The sequence below is a fragment of the Erinaceus europaeus genome, chromosome 3 (genome assembly GCF_950295315.1).
Source record: "Erinaceus europaeus chromosome 3, mEriEur2.1, whole genome shotgun sequence".
NCBI lineage: Eukaryota > Metazoa > Chordata > Mammalia > Eulipotyphla > Erinaceidae > Erinaceus > Erinaceus europaeus.
The window spans coordinates 11,993,799-12,007,650 of NC_080164.1; positions in this window are offsets into that span (position 1 = coordinate 11,993,799).

Below are 13,852 nucleotides of genomic sequence, written 5' to 3' on the forward strand. Positions count from 1 at the left end.
TACTTCCTCTCCTAATAATCTCTAGTGCCATTATCTGACCCTGCGCTTGTACCTCCCTTAAAACATCTCTGTAGCCTTCCAATAAATCAACTTTTCTCCCATTAATGATCATCTCATGTTAACCCCTATGGAAATATACCCACTGAAAAAAAAAGAAGCCAATGGGTTCAGCCCTTTGGGAGAGTTCACACAAACTTCTCTTGGCATTCTGGCGAATTCTATGGCTTTAAGCATCTTTCTCACTCACTTGTACCTACCCCTGGATGTCAAAGTTGTTATTGATATGTGTAGAAGCTTTGTAGTGTTCTCTTTGAGAACAGCAATAATCAAAGGGAGCCTGATATGAAACTCACAGATCATAAAGATGTTTCCAAATTATTATTATAATCTACATCTAAAATCATTTCTGTTTCATAGCTCCCTCTGGTAGAAAAATAATGCTCATAATTCAGTTAGGTAGTTTCTAGATGTGGTTGCTATTGAAAGAAATTCAAAACATATTCCCTAAGACCCTCTTAGGGCGATGACTGACATACTCATAAAAAAATAAAAATGCTATTAAATAGACTATAAATTTCAAAATGATACAGGACTGCAATAACTAGCCAAAGAGTTGAAGAAAATAATAAAAGCAAAAACCAAACAGAGCACTCTCCCCCCCCCCACCACCACTACCAGCCCTGACAGTAGAGATAAAGGCCAAGCCCAAAGATGCTAATCACCAGGCTCATGCAGTGCGGCCTTGCTCAATGAAGGAACTAGGGATTTACGGAACACCAGATAAACAGCTCCATGGGCATCCGGACAAGCATACCCATAAATCACCGGAATTCAAATAAAAGCATTCCGGAATAGATATATTATTTGTTTGTATACAAAATAAATGTATTTTGTTAGAACCAGAAGAAAATCCATGTTTGTAAAATATGCAAACTCTCCCCATAAATCTAAATCACGGATGATTTCTGGCTCTGGAGCTGCAGAGTAATGTGCAAAGCATTACAAAATGAGGCTGTGGTGGAACAAGGAATAAAATCAATTCTGAAAGTTGAGTCTCCACCCTGCAACCTAACTAAGCAAATGAAAGTTAAAGTTCATGGCAAACATCCGAAGACACCAGTTAGGCATTCTATTTGTAACACTATTCGTAAAAAAGGTGGGGGGGGGTCCTGCGGTAGTGCAGCGGGTTAAGCGCACATGGTGCAAAACACAAGGACTTGCATAAGGATCCTGGTTCGAGCCCCTGCTCCCCACTTGTAGGGAAGTCGTTTCACAAGCAGTGAAGCAAGTCTGCAGGTGTCTTTCTCTCCCTCTCTCTATCTTCCCCTCCTCTCTCGATTTCTCTCTGTCCTGTCCAACAACGACATCAATAACAACAATAATAGCTACAACAATAAAACAACAAGGGCAACAAAAGGGAATAAATAAATATAAAAGAATTTTAAAAACAGAAAAATCAAATCGTTAATTTTATCTTGAAGATGTTGCTATGAGACCAAGAATTGTGTCTCTGCGAGGACTTGTGACCATGTAAGCAAGTTGAGCTATATTGTAAAGAGTGGCACTTGCAAAACCTTTTCAGAACAGGCAGGGCAAAATATGTCACAGGGGTCCAGTGGCAGTGCACCTGGCTGAGCGCACATGTTACAGTGCACAAGGACCTAGGTCCAAGCCTCCAGTTCCCATCTGCTGAGAGAAAGCTTTGCAAGCAGTGTTGCAGGTATCTCTCTGTCTCTCTTCCTCTCATCTCATCCTTCACTCTCAATTCCTGACTGCAGCTGTAGTAAATAACATAAGGAACTTGGCTCCTACTTTCTTTGCTTTTTTCTTTTTCTTTCTTTCTTTCTTTCTTTCTTTCTTTCTTTCTTTCTTTCTTTCTTTCTCTTTCTTTCTTTCTTCTTTCTTTCTTTCTTTCTTTCTTCTTTCTTTCTCTCTTTCTTTCTTTCTTCTTTCTTTCTTTACATTTTTCTCTTTTTCTCTTTAATAAGACCTTTGTTTCTTGATACTCCTGCAGTTATGGGTGGCTGCATACCCCATTTCTGGGCAATGAGACATAAAATAACATGAGACAAGTCTATAAAAACAACAACCCTCCAAACCCCCTTGATCATTTTTTATCAAAACCTAATTGTCACAGAGAGGGTTTATTGAATTTATTGTAGGACCTTGGACCCTGAAATGATTTATCCATATGTTGGGGGAAGAAGAAACTTCTTACTTCTATTTCACAGGAAATGTGAGATTTAGCTTTTATTTGATCTGCAAATCTTTAACATATGCAGCGAATTGAATATAAATAGAAGGTGATATTATTCATTGTTAATATTTTTCATGCCTTTCATGTGTTTGGGAGTTTTAGTAAATTTTATCATGCCAAATACTCTTAGTGATTTTACTTCAGAAATAAAAAAGTACTAGATACAAATGTTACTGAATTAGTTAAAACTTTGTCTATATTTATTAGAATATGTCCATATTGTGCTTATTTGAGCTTATACTCTGTGCTGTATTCCTTAATTTTAACAATGCAAAGGCAGGAATATTAATAAATCTTAGAAAAAATATGAATTTTTATTATATTTATTTATTTTCCCTTTTGTTGCCCTTGTTGTTTTTATTGTTGTTGATGTCCTTGTTGAATAGAACAGAGAGAAATGGAGAAAGGAGGGGAAGACAGAGAGGGGGAGAGAAAAATAGACACCTGCAGACCTGCTTCACTGCCTATGAAGTGACTACGTTGCAGGTGGGGAGCTGGGGGCTCGAACCGGGATCCTTACTCTGGTTCTTACGCTTTGTGTCACATGCATTTAACCGGCTGCACTACCTTCCGACTCCCAAAATAAAAATTTTAATTAACAACTTGTACAGTTCGGAGTAAATTTGACTCTATCATCTTGTGACTCATAATAATCTTTGAATTGAAGTGTCTATATCTTTGAGAAGGCATATCTCTGTTCAAAAAGCCCTGTCACCAAAAAAAAGTCCTGTCACTCTAGTAAAAACTTATTTTATTTTTGTTTTTATTTGATCAAACAGAGAAGTTGAGAGGGAAGAGTAAGGTAGAGAAAGAGGATGTCTGAAGTATTGGCTTATCAGTGAAGTGTCTCCCCTGCAAGTGGGGAATGGGAGATCAACCCAGGTACTTGCCCATGTCCGTATCTTCTGTCCATTTTTGGATGGGGTCATTTGCTTTCTTGTTGCTAAGTTTGCTGAGCTCTTCATATATTTTGGTGATTAGTCTCTTGTCTGATGTATGGCATGTGAAGATCTTCTCCCATTCTGTGAGGGGTCTCTTTCTTTGGGTGATGGTTTCTTTTGCTGTGCACACACTTTTCAATTTGATGTTGTCTCATTGATTTGTTTTTGTTTTAGTGTTCCTGTTAATTGGGATTGTTTCATCAAAGACGCCCTTGAGGTTTTGGTGGGAAAGTGACCCACCAATGTTTTCCTTTAAGTATTTGAAAGTTTCTCCTCTAACATCCAGGTCCTTGATCTATTTGGAGTTGACTTTTGTTTCTTGTGAGATAGAGTGGTTCAGTTTCATTCTTCTGCATGTTTCAACCCAATTTCCCCAGCACCATTTATTGAAGAGAGTCTCCTTCCTCCATTTAATACTTTGGGCCCCCTTATCAAAGATTAGATGTCCATAGGTGTGGGGGCTTAGTTCTGGGCTTTCAATTCTGTTCCACTGGTTTGTGTGCCTATTTTTGTTCCAGTACCAGGCTGTTTTGATGATGATGGCTTTATAATATAGTTTGAGATCTGGGAGTGTGATGCCTCCATTTCTGTTTTTATTGAAGAAATTCTTCTTCCTCCACTTAATAATTTTCGCCCCTTTATCAAAAGGTAGCTATCCATAGGTTTGGTAGTTTAGTTCTGGTATTTCAATTCTTTTTCACTGGTCTGTTTGCCTATTTTTATTCCAGTACCAGGCTGTTTTGATGACGATGGCCTTATAATATAGTTTGAGATCTGGGAGTGTGATGCCTCCACTTATGTTTCTTTTCCACAAGATTATTTCGGTAATTCCAGATAAATGATTGTAATTTTTGTTCTATTCTCTTAAAGAACATTCCCCAGCTATCATCAGCTGAGGTAAAGAACAAACACCTCATCACAGACCCCTGCAAGCGTCAACCTGGCTTTGACCCAGCACGTTATGATTGGGCCCTCCTCAGTCGCTATCGAACAGGCCATGGCCGGTGCGCCGCTATGTTCCATCGCTGGGGAGCCAGAGATGACCCAAACTGCCCCTGCAGCTACAGACAAACTATGACCCACATAGTAAATGACTGCCACCTCTCCAGATTCAAAGGAGGTCTCGAAACTTTACATCAGGCTCAACCTGACGCTGTTGACTGGCTACAGAAGAAGGGCAAACGCTAGAAGTAGTAAAGAACATTGATGTGTATAGCATTGAATTTGTATATAGCTCTGGATAGAATATTCACTTTGATGATATCATTTCTCTGATCCATGATCATGGGATATCTTTCCATTTCTTTGTATAAATTTCTATTTCTTTGAATAGGGATTCATAGTTTTCAGTATACAAGCCTTTCACTTTTTTGGTCAAGTTTATTCCTTGATACTTTATTCCTTTTCTGTGATAGTGAACGGGAGTGATTTCTGGAAATCCTCTTCTTCAAATTTAGTGTTTGTATAAAGAAATGCCACTGATTTTTGTACATTGATTTTTTAGTCTGACACTTTGTTATACTGCCTAATGATTTCCAATAGCTTTCTTCTGGTTTCTTTAGATTTTTCTATACTATTATATCATCTGAAAATAGTGTGAGTTTGACTTCTTCCTTTCCAATTCCTTTCTCTTGCCCTATTGGTATGGTGAAAACTTCCAAAACTATGTTGAAGAGCAATGGTGATAATGAACATCCCTGTCTAGTCCCCTATCTGAGGGGGACTGCTTTCAGCTTCTACCCATTGAGTGTGATGTTGGCTGTATGTTTGCTATATATAGACTCCACTATCTTGAGTGATTTTTCCATCTATTCTCATTTTTTGTAGTGCTTTATGCATGAATGGTTGTTGTAATTTTAAAAGGCTTTCCCAGCACTTATTGTGATGATCATGTGGCTTTTAGTTTTGCTTTTATTGGTGCGGTGAATGACATTGGTTGATTTACATATATCAAGTCAGTTTTGTATTCCTGGGATAAATCCTACTTGGTTATGATGAACAATACTTTGATATACTGCTACATCTTTTAAAAATATTTTTCACACCCATGTTCATCAGAGATATTGGTCTGTAGTTTTCCTTTCCTTTTTTGTTGTGTCCCTAAGTGCTTTTGGTATCAAGGTGATGTTGACTTCATAGAAGGTGGAAGGGGATGTTCCTGTTTCTTTGATCTTTTGGAAGAGCTTTAAAATTAGAGGTATGAACTATTTTCTGAAGGCTTTTTAGAATTAATTTGTAAAGCCATCTGGTCCTGGAATTTTGTTGTTGGGAAGATTCTTTTTTTTTTTTTTTTTTGGCCTCCTGGGTTATTACTAGGGTTCTACTAGGGTTCGGTGACTGCACTGCAAATCCACAATTCCTGGAGGCCATTTTTCCCCATTTTTGTTGCCTTTGTTGTTGTTGTTGTTGATATTGTTGTCATTGTTGGATAGCACAGAGAGAAATGGAGAGAGGAGGGGAAGAAATAGAGGGGGAGAGAAATATAGACACCCTGAGACCTGCTTCACCATTTTTGAAGCTATCCCCCCTGGGATAGGGAGCCAGGGCTCGAACTGGGATCCCTACTTTAGTCCTTGTGCTTTGCGCCATGTGCATTTAACCTGCTGTGCTACAGCCCAACTCCCTGAGAAGTTTATTAATAACTGTTTGAATTCTTTGTCTGTGATTGGTTCATTTAGATTTTGTAGTTCTTCTTCCTGGTTCAGTTTTGGAAGGGTATTTGTTTCTAGGAACTCTTCCATTTCTTCCTAATTCTCTAGCTTGGTGACATATTCACAGAAGCTTCACATGAATTTTTGGATTTCTGTGGTGTCTGCTGTGATATATCCTCTATAATTTATAATTCTATTTATCAGAGTCTTCTTTTTTTTTCTTTATAAATCTGGCTAAGTAGTTTTATAATTTTTTTTTTTTTTTTGGTATTTCAGAGACCCAACCTTTGGCTTCATTGATCTTTTGTATGATTCTCTTATTTTTGATGGTTTTTTTTTTAATTTTTAAAAATATTTATTTATTTATTTATTCCCTTTTATTACCCTTGTTTTTTATTGTTGTAGTTATTATTGATGTTGTTGTTGTTAGATAGAACAGAGAGAAATTGAGGGAGGATAAGAAGACAGAGAGGGGAGAGAGAAAGATACCTATAGACCTGCTTCACTGCTTGTGAAGCAACTCTCCTACAGGTGGGGAACCGGGGGCTAGAACCGGGATCCTTATGCCAGTTCCTGCATTTTGCGCCACATGCACTTAACCCGCTGAGCTACCACCCAACTCCCTTGATGTTTATTTCCACTCTTATTTCATTGATTTCAGTCCTTCTGGTTGCTTTAGTATTTTAGTTTATTTGTTTACTGGCTAGAGACAGAGAGAACTCCAGAGAGGTTGGGGTAGGAGAGAGTGCAAGAGAGAGAGACCTGCAGCACTACTTCAGTGCTTGTGAAGTATGCCCCTATGCTGGTGGGCATCTACGGACTTGAACCTTGGTCCTTGTGCATTATAATATGCTTGCTCAAGCAGGTCTTTCACTGCCTGGCCCCCTGTCACTCTGTCTGCATATGATGGCTTACAATTCAAGAATAAAGCCAAAGACAATCAAGTAAATATTTAGGTGTAGTAATTAAGGCTAGTTAGGCAAATATAGTGTAGTGTTGATAGCCTCTGAGAAATGGGAAGAAGCAAGAGAAAATATAACACGGATTTGATGGAGAAGAAGAAAGTTGAAAACCTAGTGGCTCCCCCATTGACACACACCGAGTGGATGTGTAAGGAAAAGTGTCCAAAGACATCAGTCTTGCCTTTTATAGAATTGATATCATACACAGGTGTTACCAGAAGTCAATTAAGAGTCTGCTTTTGCTTCTCATCAATCCCTACACTGTTTTACACCTAGAAGTGTCACTTATGAGGAAAGAAGAGGGAAGAAGCTGCAGATGGTTCCATTGTAGTATGACCTCTTACCAGACATTCTACAATCAAACTCTCTTTCATGTAGATATACGTTTGAAACCTTCTTTGTAGGATGCTCACTAAACCTAAGAGATGGTAATACTAATTTTTATTCTCATTTTCCTTCTATGAAATTGAAACTTGGGGACCAGGCAGAGGTGCATCTGTTTCACTGTACACTTTATCATGTTAAGAACCCCAGACTCAACAACCACTGGTCTCCACCTGTAGGTGGGGGAAGTTTTCCCAGTGGTGAAGCAGAGCTGCAGGTGTCTCTCTGACTTTCCACCCTTTGATTTATCTCTGTGTCTCAGACTTTGGGTGGTGGGAATGGCATTAATATGCACTCCTATTAATTTTTAGTCTTATAAGTCACTATTTAATTAATATGAGTTTTCAACCACCAGGTTCCAGATGCTAGCATGATGCAGACCAGACTTCACTGGACAGACAATCCCGCCAATGTGTCCTGGAGCTATGCTTCCCCAGATCCTCACCCTACTAGGGAAAGAGAGAGGCAGGCTGGGAGTATGGATCTACCAGTCAAAGCCCATGTTCAGTGGGGAAGCAATTACAGAAGTCAAACCTTCCACCTTCTGCATCCCACAATGACCTTGGGTCCCTACTCCCAGAGGGTTAAAGAATAGGAAAGCTATCAGCGGATGGGATGGGATATAGAGTTTTGGTGGTGGGAATTGTGTAAAGTTATACCCCTCTTATCCTATGGTTTAGTCAATGTTTCCTTTTTTATAAATAAAAAATAAAAAAACTAAAATTAGGGGGAAAATAGATTGAATGCCTTAATATTTTTAATTCATAGAGTTCAGTCCTGAGTATATATTCCCTCATTCTAAGCACTTAAGATCTGAAATTTGTAAACTGATTGAATTTTAATATTTGAATTAAATTTTAATGTATTTTAGTAATAACTTATTTTAATATTAAATAATCTACAACCTTATACCAGGGAGACCAGAAGTAACCAGTCTTGTCAGTATATAACATAAAGTTATTTGTAAATAGCATTAAATGACATCAATCATGGTGAGGTCTTGTATGATACAGTAAATACTAACTATGGAATTTTCAAAGTAAAGTAACATTCAAAATAACTTGGTTATAATCATAATTATATATTGCCTCCTTAAACTCTAAGATAACAGCAAGGAACCTTCTTCAGTCTCTATAAAACCTGTATTCTCCCTGTCCTCGAACCTCTGGGGCTTGGCTTGCTTCCCTTCATGCTTCTCTTATCCACACTATTTGGTACTGCATCTGCTGATCTTAACCAGATCAATTCAGTGGTGCAACTTGGTCATTTTTCACTATGGACTGTGTCCAGAGACACCAGGCACAGGATGTCACCAACCCTCCAGTTCCAATACTCTGGTGAGACCTTTCCTAGATCTTTTCCTAGGACTCCTTAGTTACATTTGGGTGGCAAACTTCCTAATAATGTTACTAAACTTACATATTTCCCAGGGCACATGAGATAGGGCACGTCTGAACATGTATCTATACATTGGGGAGGAAATATATACCTCAAAACAAAATTGTGCAATAGTCTACAGTGACTCAATAAGTGCAACAACCAAGTAGAAAGACCTAAAAAAGACACCACAAGTTACTTAATCAAATAGTTTCTTTTTAGATCCAGATACTCACCTACTTCCTATTTCACTTCTGTCAATAACTCTAACCCTGTCAGATAAAGTAAGAACTACCAAAGCTGGACAAGGACAAGAGACCAGTACACTTTGATGATGGGCTTTTAGGTCACTAGCAGGCAACGACATCATCTAGGGACCTAGACATGTAATCCTTGGATTCCCACAAAAAATATGATGGGTCTAGACCTCTAAAAGATCCCTCTATTCACCATCACTGGTTATCTCCATCAGTACCAACATCATAAACCCTCTTGTGGGCCTCTACAAGACATTTTCCTTAATGTAGAACACCAGTGGGAGACATTGCCCCACTCTCCAAAGGAAAGCTGGGTCATAATACTCTGCCACTTGACGAAGACTAGTCCTGAAATGAGTTCAGCCTAGAATATCCCTAGCTATGACCATGGAATGTGAGCTCAGACTGACAGGGTTGCAGAGGTTACATAGGCTCCTGTGCTAAATAAGATTAGGCATGGGCTCAAGATCAGATGGATAGGGTTTACAGTTAATGATATTTATATACTTTCCCCATGGTAGGGAGCTATTCTCTATCCTGATGCAACGTTCTAGTCCTATTCCCAACACCATCTTCCCAAATAATAACCTTTAGCTCACCTGCATGTTAGCTGTTAGATTAATGCAAAATTAATAAAGTCATGGGCTCTTTGGAGTATACCTAAAATAGACTTCCTAGCTTCTGTCAATATGAAACCCCCAAATTTCATCCGATATACTCTCCCTTTAAAGTTACTGATTAATAAACAATTTGTTCTGCTTTATATCTAAAAGCTTTTTAGCCATAAAGTTGTATATGCTACCATAACACCAATCTAACTTTCTTGGGAAGGTCCTAGACACCACCTCCCCAGAGCTCTTCCCACTAGAGAAAGATAAACTTATTTTGGGAGTGTGGATCAACCTATCAATGTCCATGTCCAGTGGAGAAACCATTACAGAAACCAGGCCTCCTACCTTCTGTGCCCCATAGAGATCTTTGGTCCATACTCCCAAAAGGATAAAGAATAGGGAATCTTCCAATGGAGAGGATGGGATATGGTACTCTGGTGGTGGAAACTGTATGGAATTGTACCCTTATTATCCCACAGTCTTGTCAGTCACTATTAAATCACTGATGATAAAAGCATAAGTTAAAAATAAGAAAAAAATAAAAGCAGAATTTGGACTGAGTTTGATGTATTGCACCAAATTAAGGATTCTAGGTTGGGAGGTGGGTTCAGGTCCTGGAACATGATGTCAGAGGACCTAGAGGAGGTTGAATTGCTACGTGGAAAACTGAGAAATATTACACATTACACAGGTACAAACTGTGGTATTTTAATTTGTACATTACACATGTACAAACTATGGTATTTTACTACTGACTGTAAACTATTAAAAATAGTCCTCCAATTAAAAAGGAAAAAAAGGCTGGGGTTATGGATCAGCCTGTCAATCCCTATGTCCAGGAGAGAAGCTATTCCAGAAGCCAGACCTTCTCCTTTCTGCACCCGATAAAGATCTTTGGTCCATACTCCCAAAGGGATAAAGAATAGAGAAACTTCCAGTGGAGTGCAGGGAATATGGAACTCTGGTGGTGGGAGTTATATAAAATTGTACCCCTCTTATCCCACAAACCTGTCAATCACTAGTAAATTACTAACAATAACAACAACAAATATTCCTCTCTGTGTCTTTCAACTTGAAAGAAAGAAAAAAAAAAAGATGATCACTAGGAGCTGCAGGTTCATCCTGCAGACACTAAGCCTCAGAGATAACACTGGTAACAATAAAATAGAAAAGAAAGGAGAGAAAGAAAGGAAGGGAGAAAGGAATAAAGAAAGAGAGGGGAGTCGGGCCATAGCACAGTGGTTTAAGCGCACGTGATATAAAGCCCAAGGAGTAAGGATCCCTGTTTGAGCCCCTGGCTACCCACCTACAGGGGAGTCGCTTCACAAGCGGTGAAGCAAGTCTGCAGGTGTCTATCTTTCTCTCCCCTCTCTATCCTCCCCTCTCTTCATTTCTCTCTGTCCTATTCAGCAACAATGGCATCAACAACAGCAATAATAATAACTACAATAATAAAACAACAAGGGCAAAAAAAAAGGGAAGAAATAAATACTTTAAAAAAAGAGAGACTGGGTGGTGGTGTATCTTCTTAAGCTCATGTAATTCAATGTGCAAGGACCCAGGTTCGAGCCTCTGGTCCCCACCTGTAGGGTAAAACCTTCATGAGTGGTGAATCAGGGCTGCAGGTGTCTCTTTGTCTCTTTCCCTCTCTATCACCCCCTTCCCTCTTGATTTCTGGCTGTCTCTATGAAATCAATAAAGATAATAAAAAGTTCTTTAAAAATAAGAGAGAGAGAAAGGAAGGAAGGAAGGAAGGAAGGAAGGAAGGAAGGAAGGAAGGAAGGAAAGAGACTAAGGCTTGGAAAGCTATCGTAATACCCAATGGCCACTTAGCCACCAAGCGATGTGGATGGGATCCAGTCCCCTTAAGCTATTCCAGTCATGAGTCTGTCCCTCAGAATACAGAATGCATGCAGGTTCCTCTCTTCACAGTTCAGTCTTCATTCTCATTTCCCTGCTCAGTCACAGCCTATTTGCCCATGGGTGGTGTGTAATAAACGTCCTTAGTAGAGCAGGGAACATTGGAGAGGAAATGGGTAGGAATGAGAACATCCCTGCCCTCCTCTGCTCAAAGTCCTTAATAACTTTATTTCAGAGGGTTTATGGAAGAAAATTGATCATTGGAAATCACTTTGTTTCTGCAGCTAGAAAATTACCTGAGAGAAATACTACTTTTTAATACTGAGTAATTCACGTCATGGGATCATTCTGTTACAGAAAGAAATGGAAAGTGTTGGTGCCCCAAATCATTACAGCAGCAATAATGACACAAGATCCTAGAGTTCCTCATGGTTTAAAGCAACGTCAGACCTACTGCAGGCTGCCACAGAAACAGCACTGCTTACCCAGTTTTCTATAGCACACAATAATATTAGTAAGGGAAAGGGAAACTCACCTTAAGTTCTGGGAGGCTATCATTGTAGCAACAGCAAGTTAGTATAAGAATTACCGGCTGTTCCTTTTCCTTTTAGGATAGGGGTGCACTAAATATTTCTATTCCAATACCCAGCCCCAAAGAAGGTAATAGGAGATACCTGTTGTAAATAACCCACCACTTCACAGATTCCCTTGGATCTGCATAACACTTCAGAAGTTCCTGCTGTGCAGGCCTGTACTCCCACCCAGGATAAATCACTGCAAAGCACTGTGTCCCCAACAGGGGGTTGTTAATTAGTTTTAAAGGCTCCTGCAGTTCCTCTAGTGCTCCAAGGAAGTACACAAACCCAGAAATATACAAAACACCCTTTTTATGGTCAGCACAGGCTGAGATTTTATGAGCTTCCCATGGTTGTATGAAGGTTAAGCTATATGCAAATGTGCAAAGAGAAGGCTGTTAAAATTGACTGGGATAAATGCTTTGTTTATCTTGCAGCTGGAATGCAGCAGAACTCCACTTAAAAGGAAAAGAAAGGAGGAAAAGCTGCTTTTGCACAGAGATCTGAGCCTCCAGATTCACTCCATTTTGCATGCAACCTCGCTTGGAAAAATACTCACCATTTGTACTCCCACAGTGGACTAAGGGTAGCACGTATGGGAACTTTGGCATCAGAGAAACGCTAGACAAGGAAAGTAGAGAATGGAATTTTCTTCTCTACCACTGAACACATAAGTACAGTGAGATCCATATGAGCTAAAATGAAAACTGTGCCTAATGGAAGTAGCAGAACCCTTAGACCCCTACAGATGATTATTATCTTTCTTTTCTTCCACATATCAAAACAACCTCTCTTTCAGAAGATGGGGGCATTCATGGTATCTATGCAAACCTAGCTAATGAAACCTAGCTCCAGTGAGCATGAGTGTAATTATGTCAAGGGAGTGTGTTTGCTTCCTGCCTGGTACTGAAGTGTGAGTTGGATAAGGGGTATCACTGATTCCTCTTTGTGGTCCTCAAAAAACCAAAACCAAACCAAACGCAAACACACCAACAAGAAATATGATTTGGGTCCCATTATTGTCACTCCCATTTTGACAAAAGTGTGTCTTGGGCCTAGAGAGAGCCCATCTAGTAGTGGGAGGAACTGCTGATGTGTAAAGCCCTGGATTTGATCCCTGGTATCACATGGGAGTGGCATGTACCACTTAAGGTCTATTATATGAAAAGTAGAAAATGCTATAATGTCTCTCCTCTTTATCTTTCTCTCTCCTACTCTTCCCTCTATCTTTCTGTCTCTCTCAATATTTTAATGAGAGAGAGAGAGTGTGTGTGTGAGAGAGAGAGAGAGAGAAAGAGAGAGAGACAGAGAGAGAGAGAGAGACAGAAAGACAGAGAGAGAGAGAGAGAGAGGCAGAAATAAATACCATAGCACTGCTCTGCTCTAACTTATGCTGATGATGGCAAATGAACCTGGGACTTCAGAGACAAGACTCAGTCATGAAAGCCCTTTACATGACCATTATGCTATCTATGCAGTCACCTCTCTGTTTCTAAATAAACAGTTTTAAAAACTGGCCCAGAGAAGCTGTCAATGGTGATGTTACACATGTGTGAGGCCCTGGGTTCATTCCCAACACCACATTAAGAAAAACGTGCAAGGATATAATTAATAAGACATTGGATACCTATTTAATGACTCCAGAGTCTAAGTTGACTATATGCACAACAGCAATACCTCCAATACTGCAATTATATGTTGACAAGGACGTCTATATCAAAGACAGTCTTACCAATGTTTTCCTCTAAGTATTTGATTGTTTCTGGTCTGACATCTAGGTCTTTGATCCATTTGGAGTTTATTTTTGTTTCTGGTGAGATAAAGTGGTTCATTTTCATTCTTCTGCATGTTACAACCCAGTTTTCCCAGCACCATTTATTGAAGAGAGCCTCCTTTTTCCATTTATTCCTTTGAGCCCCCTCATCAAAGATTAGATGTCCATAGGTGTGGGGATTTATTTCTGGACTTTCAATTCTG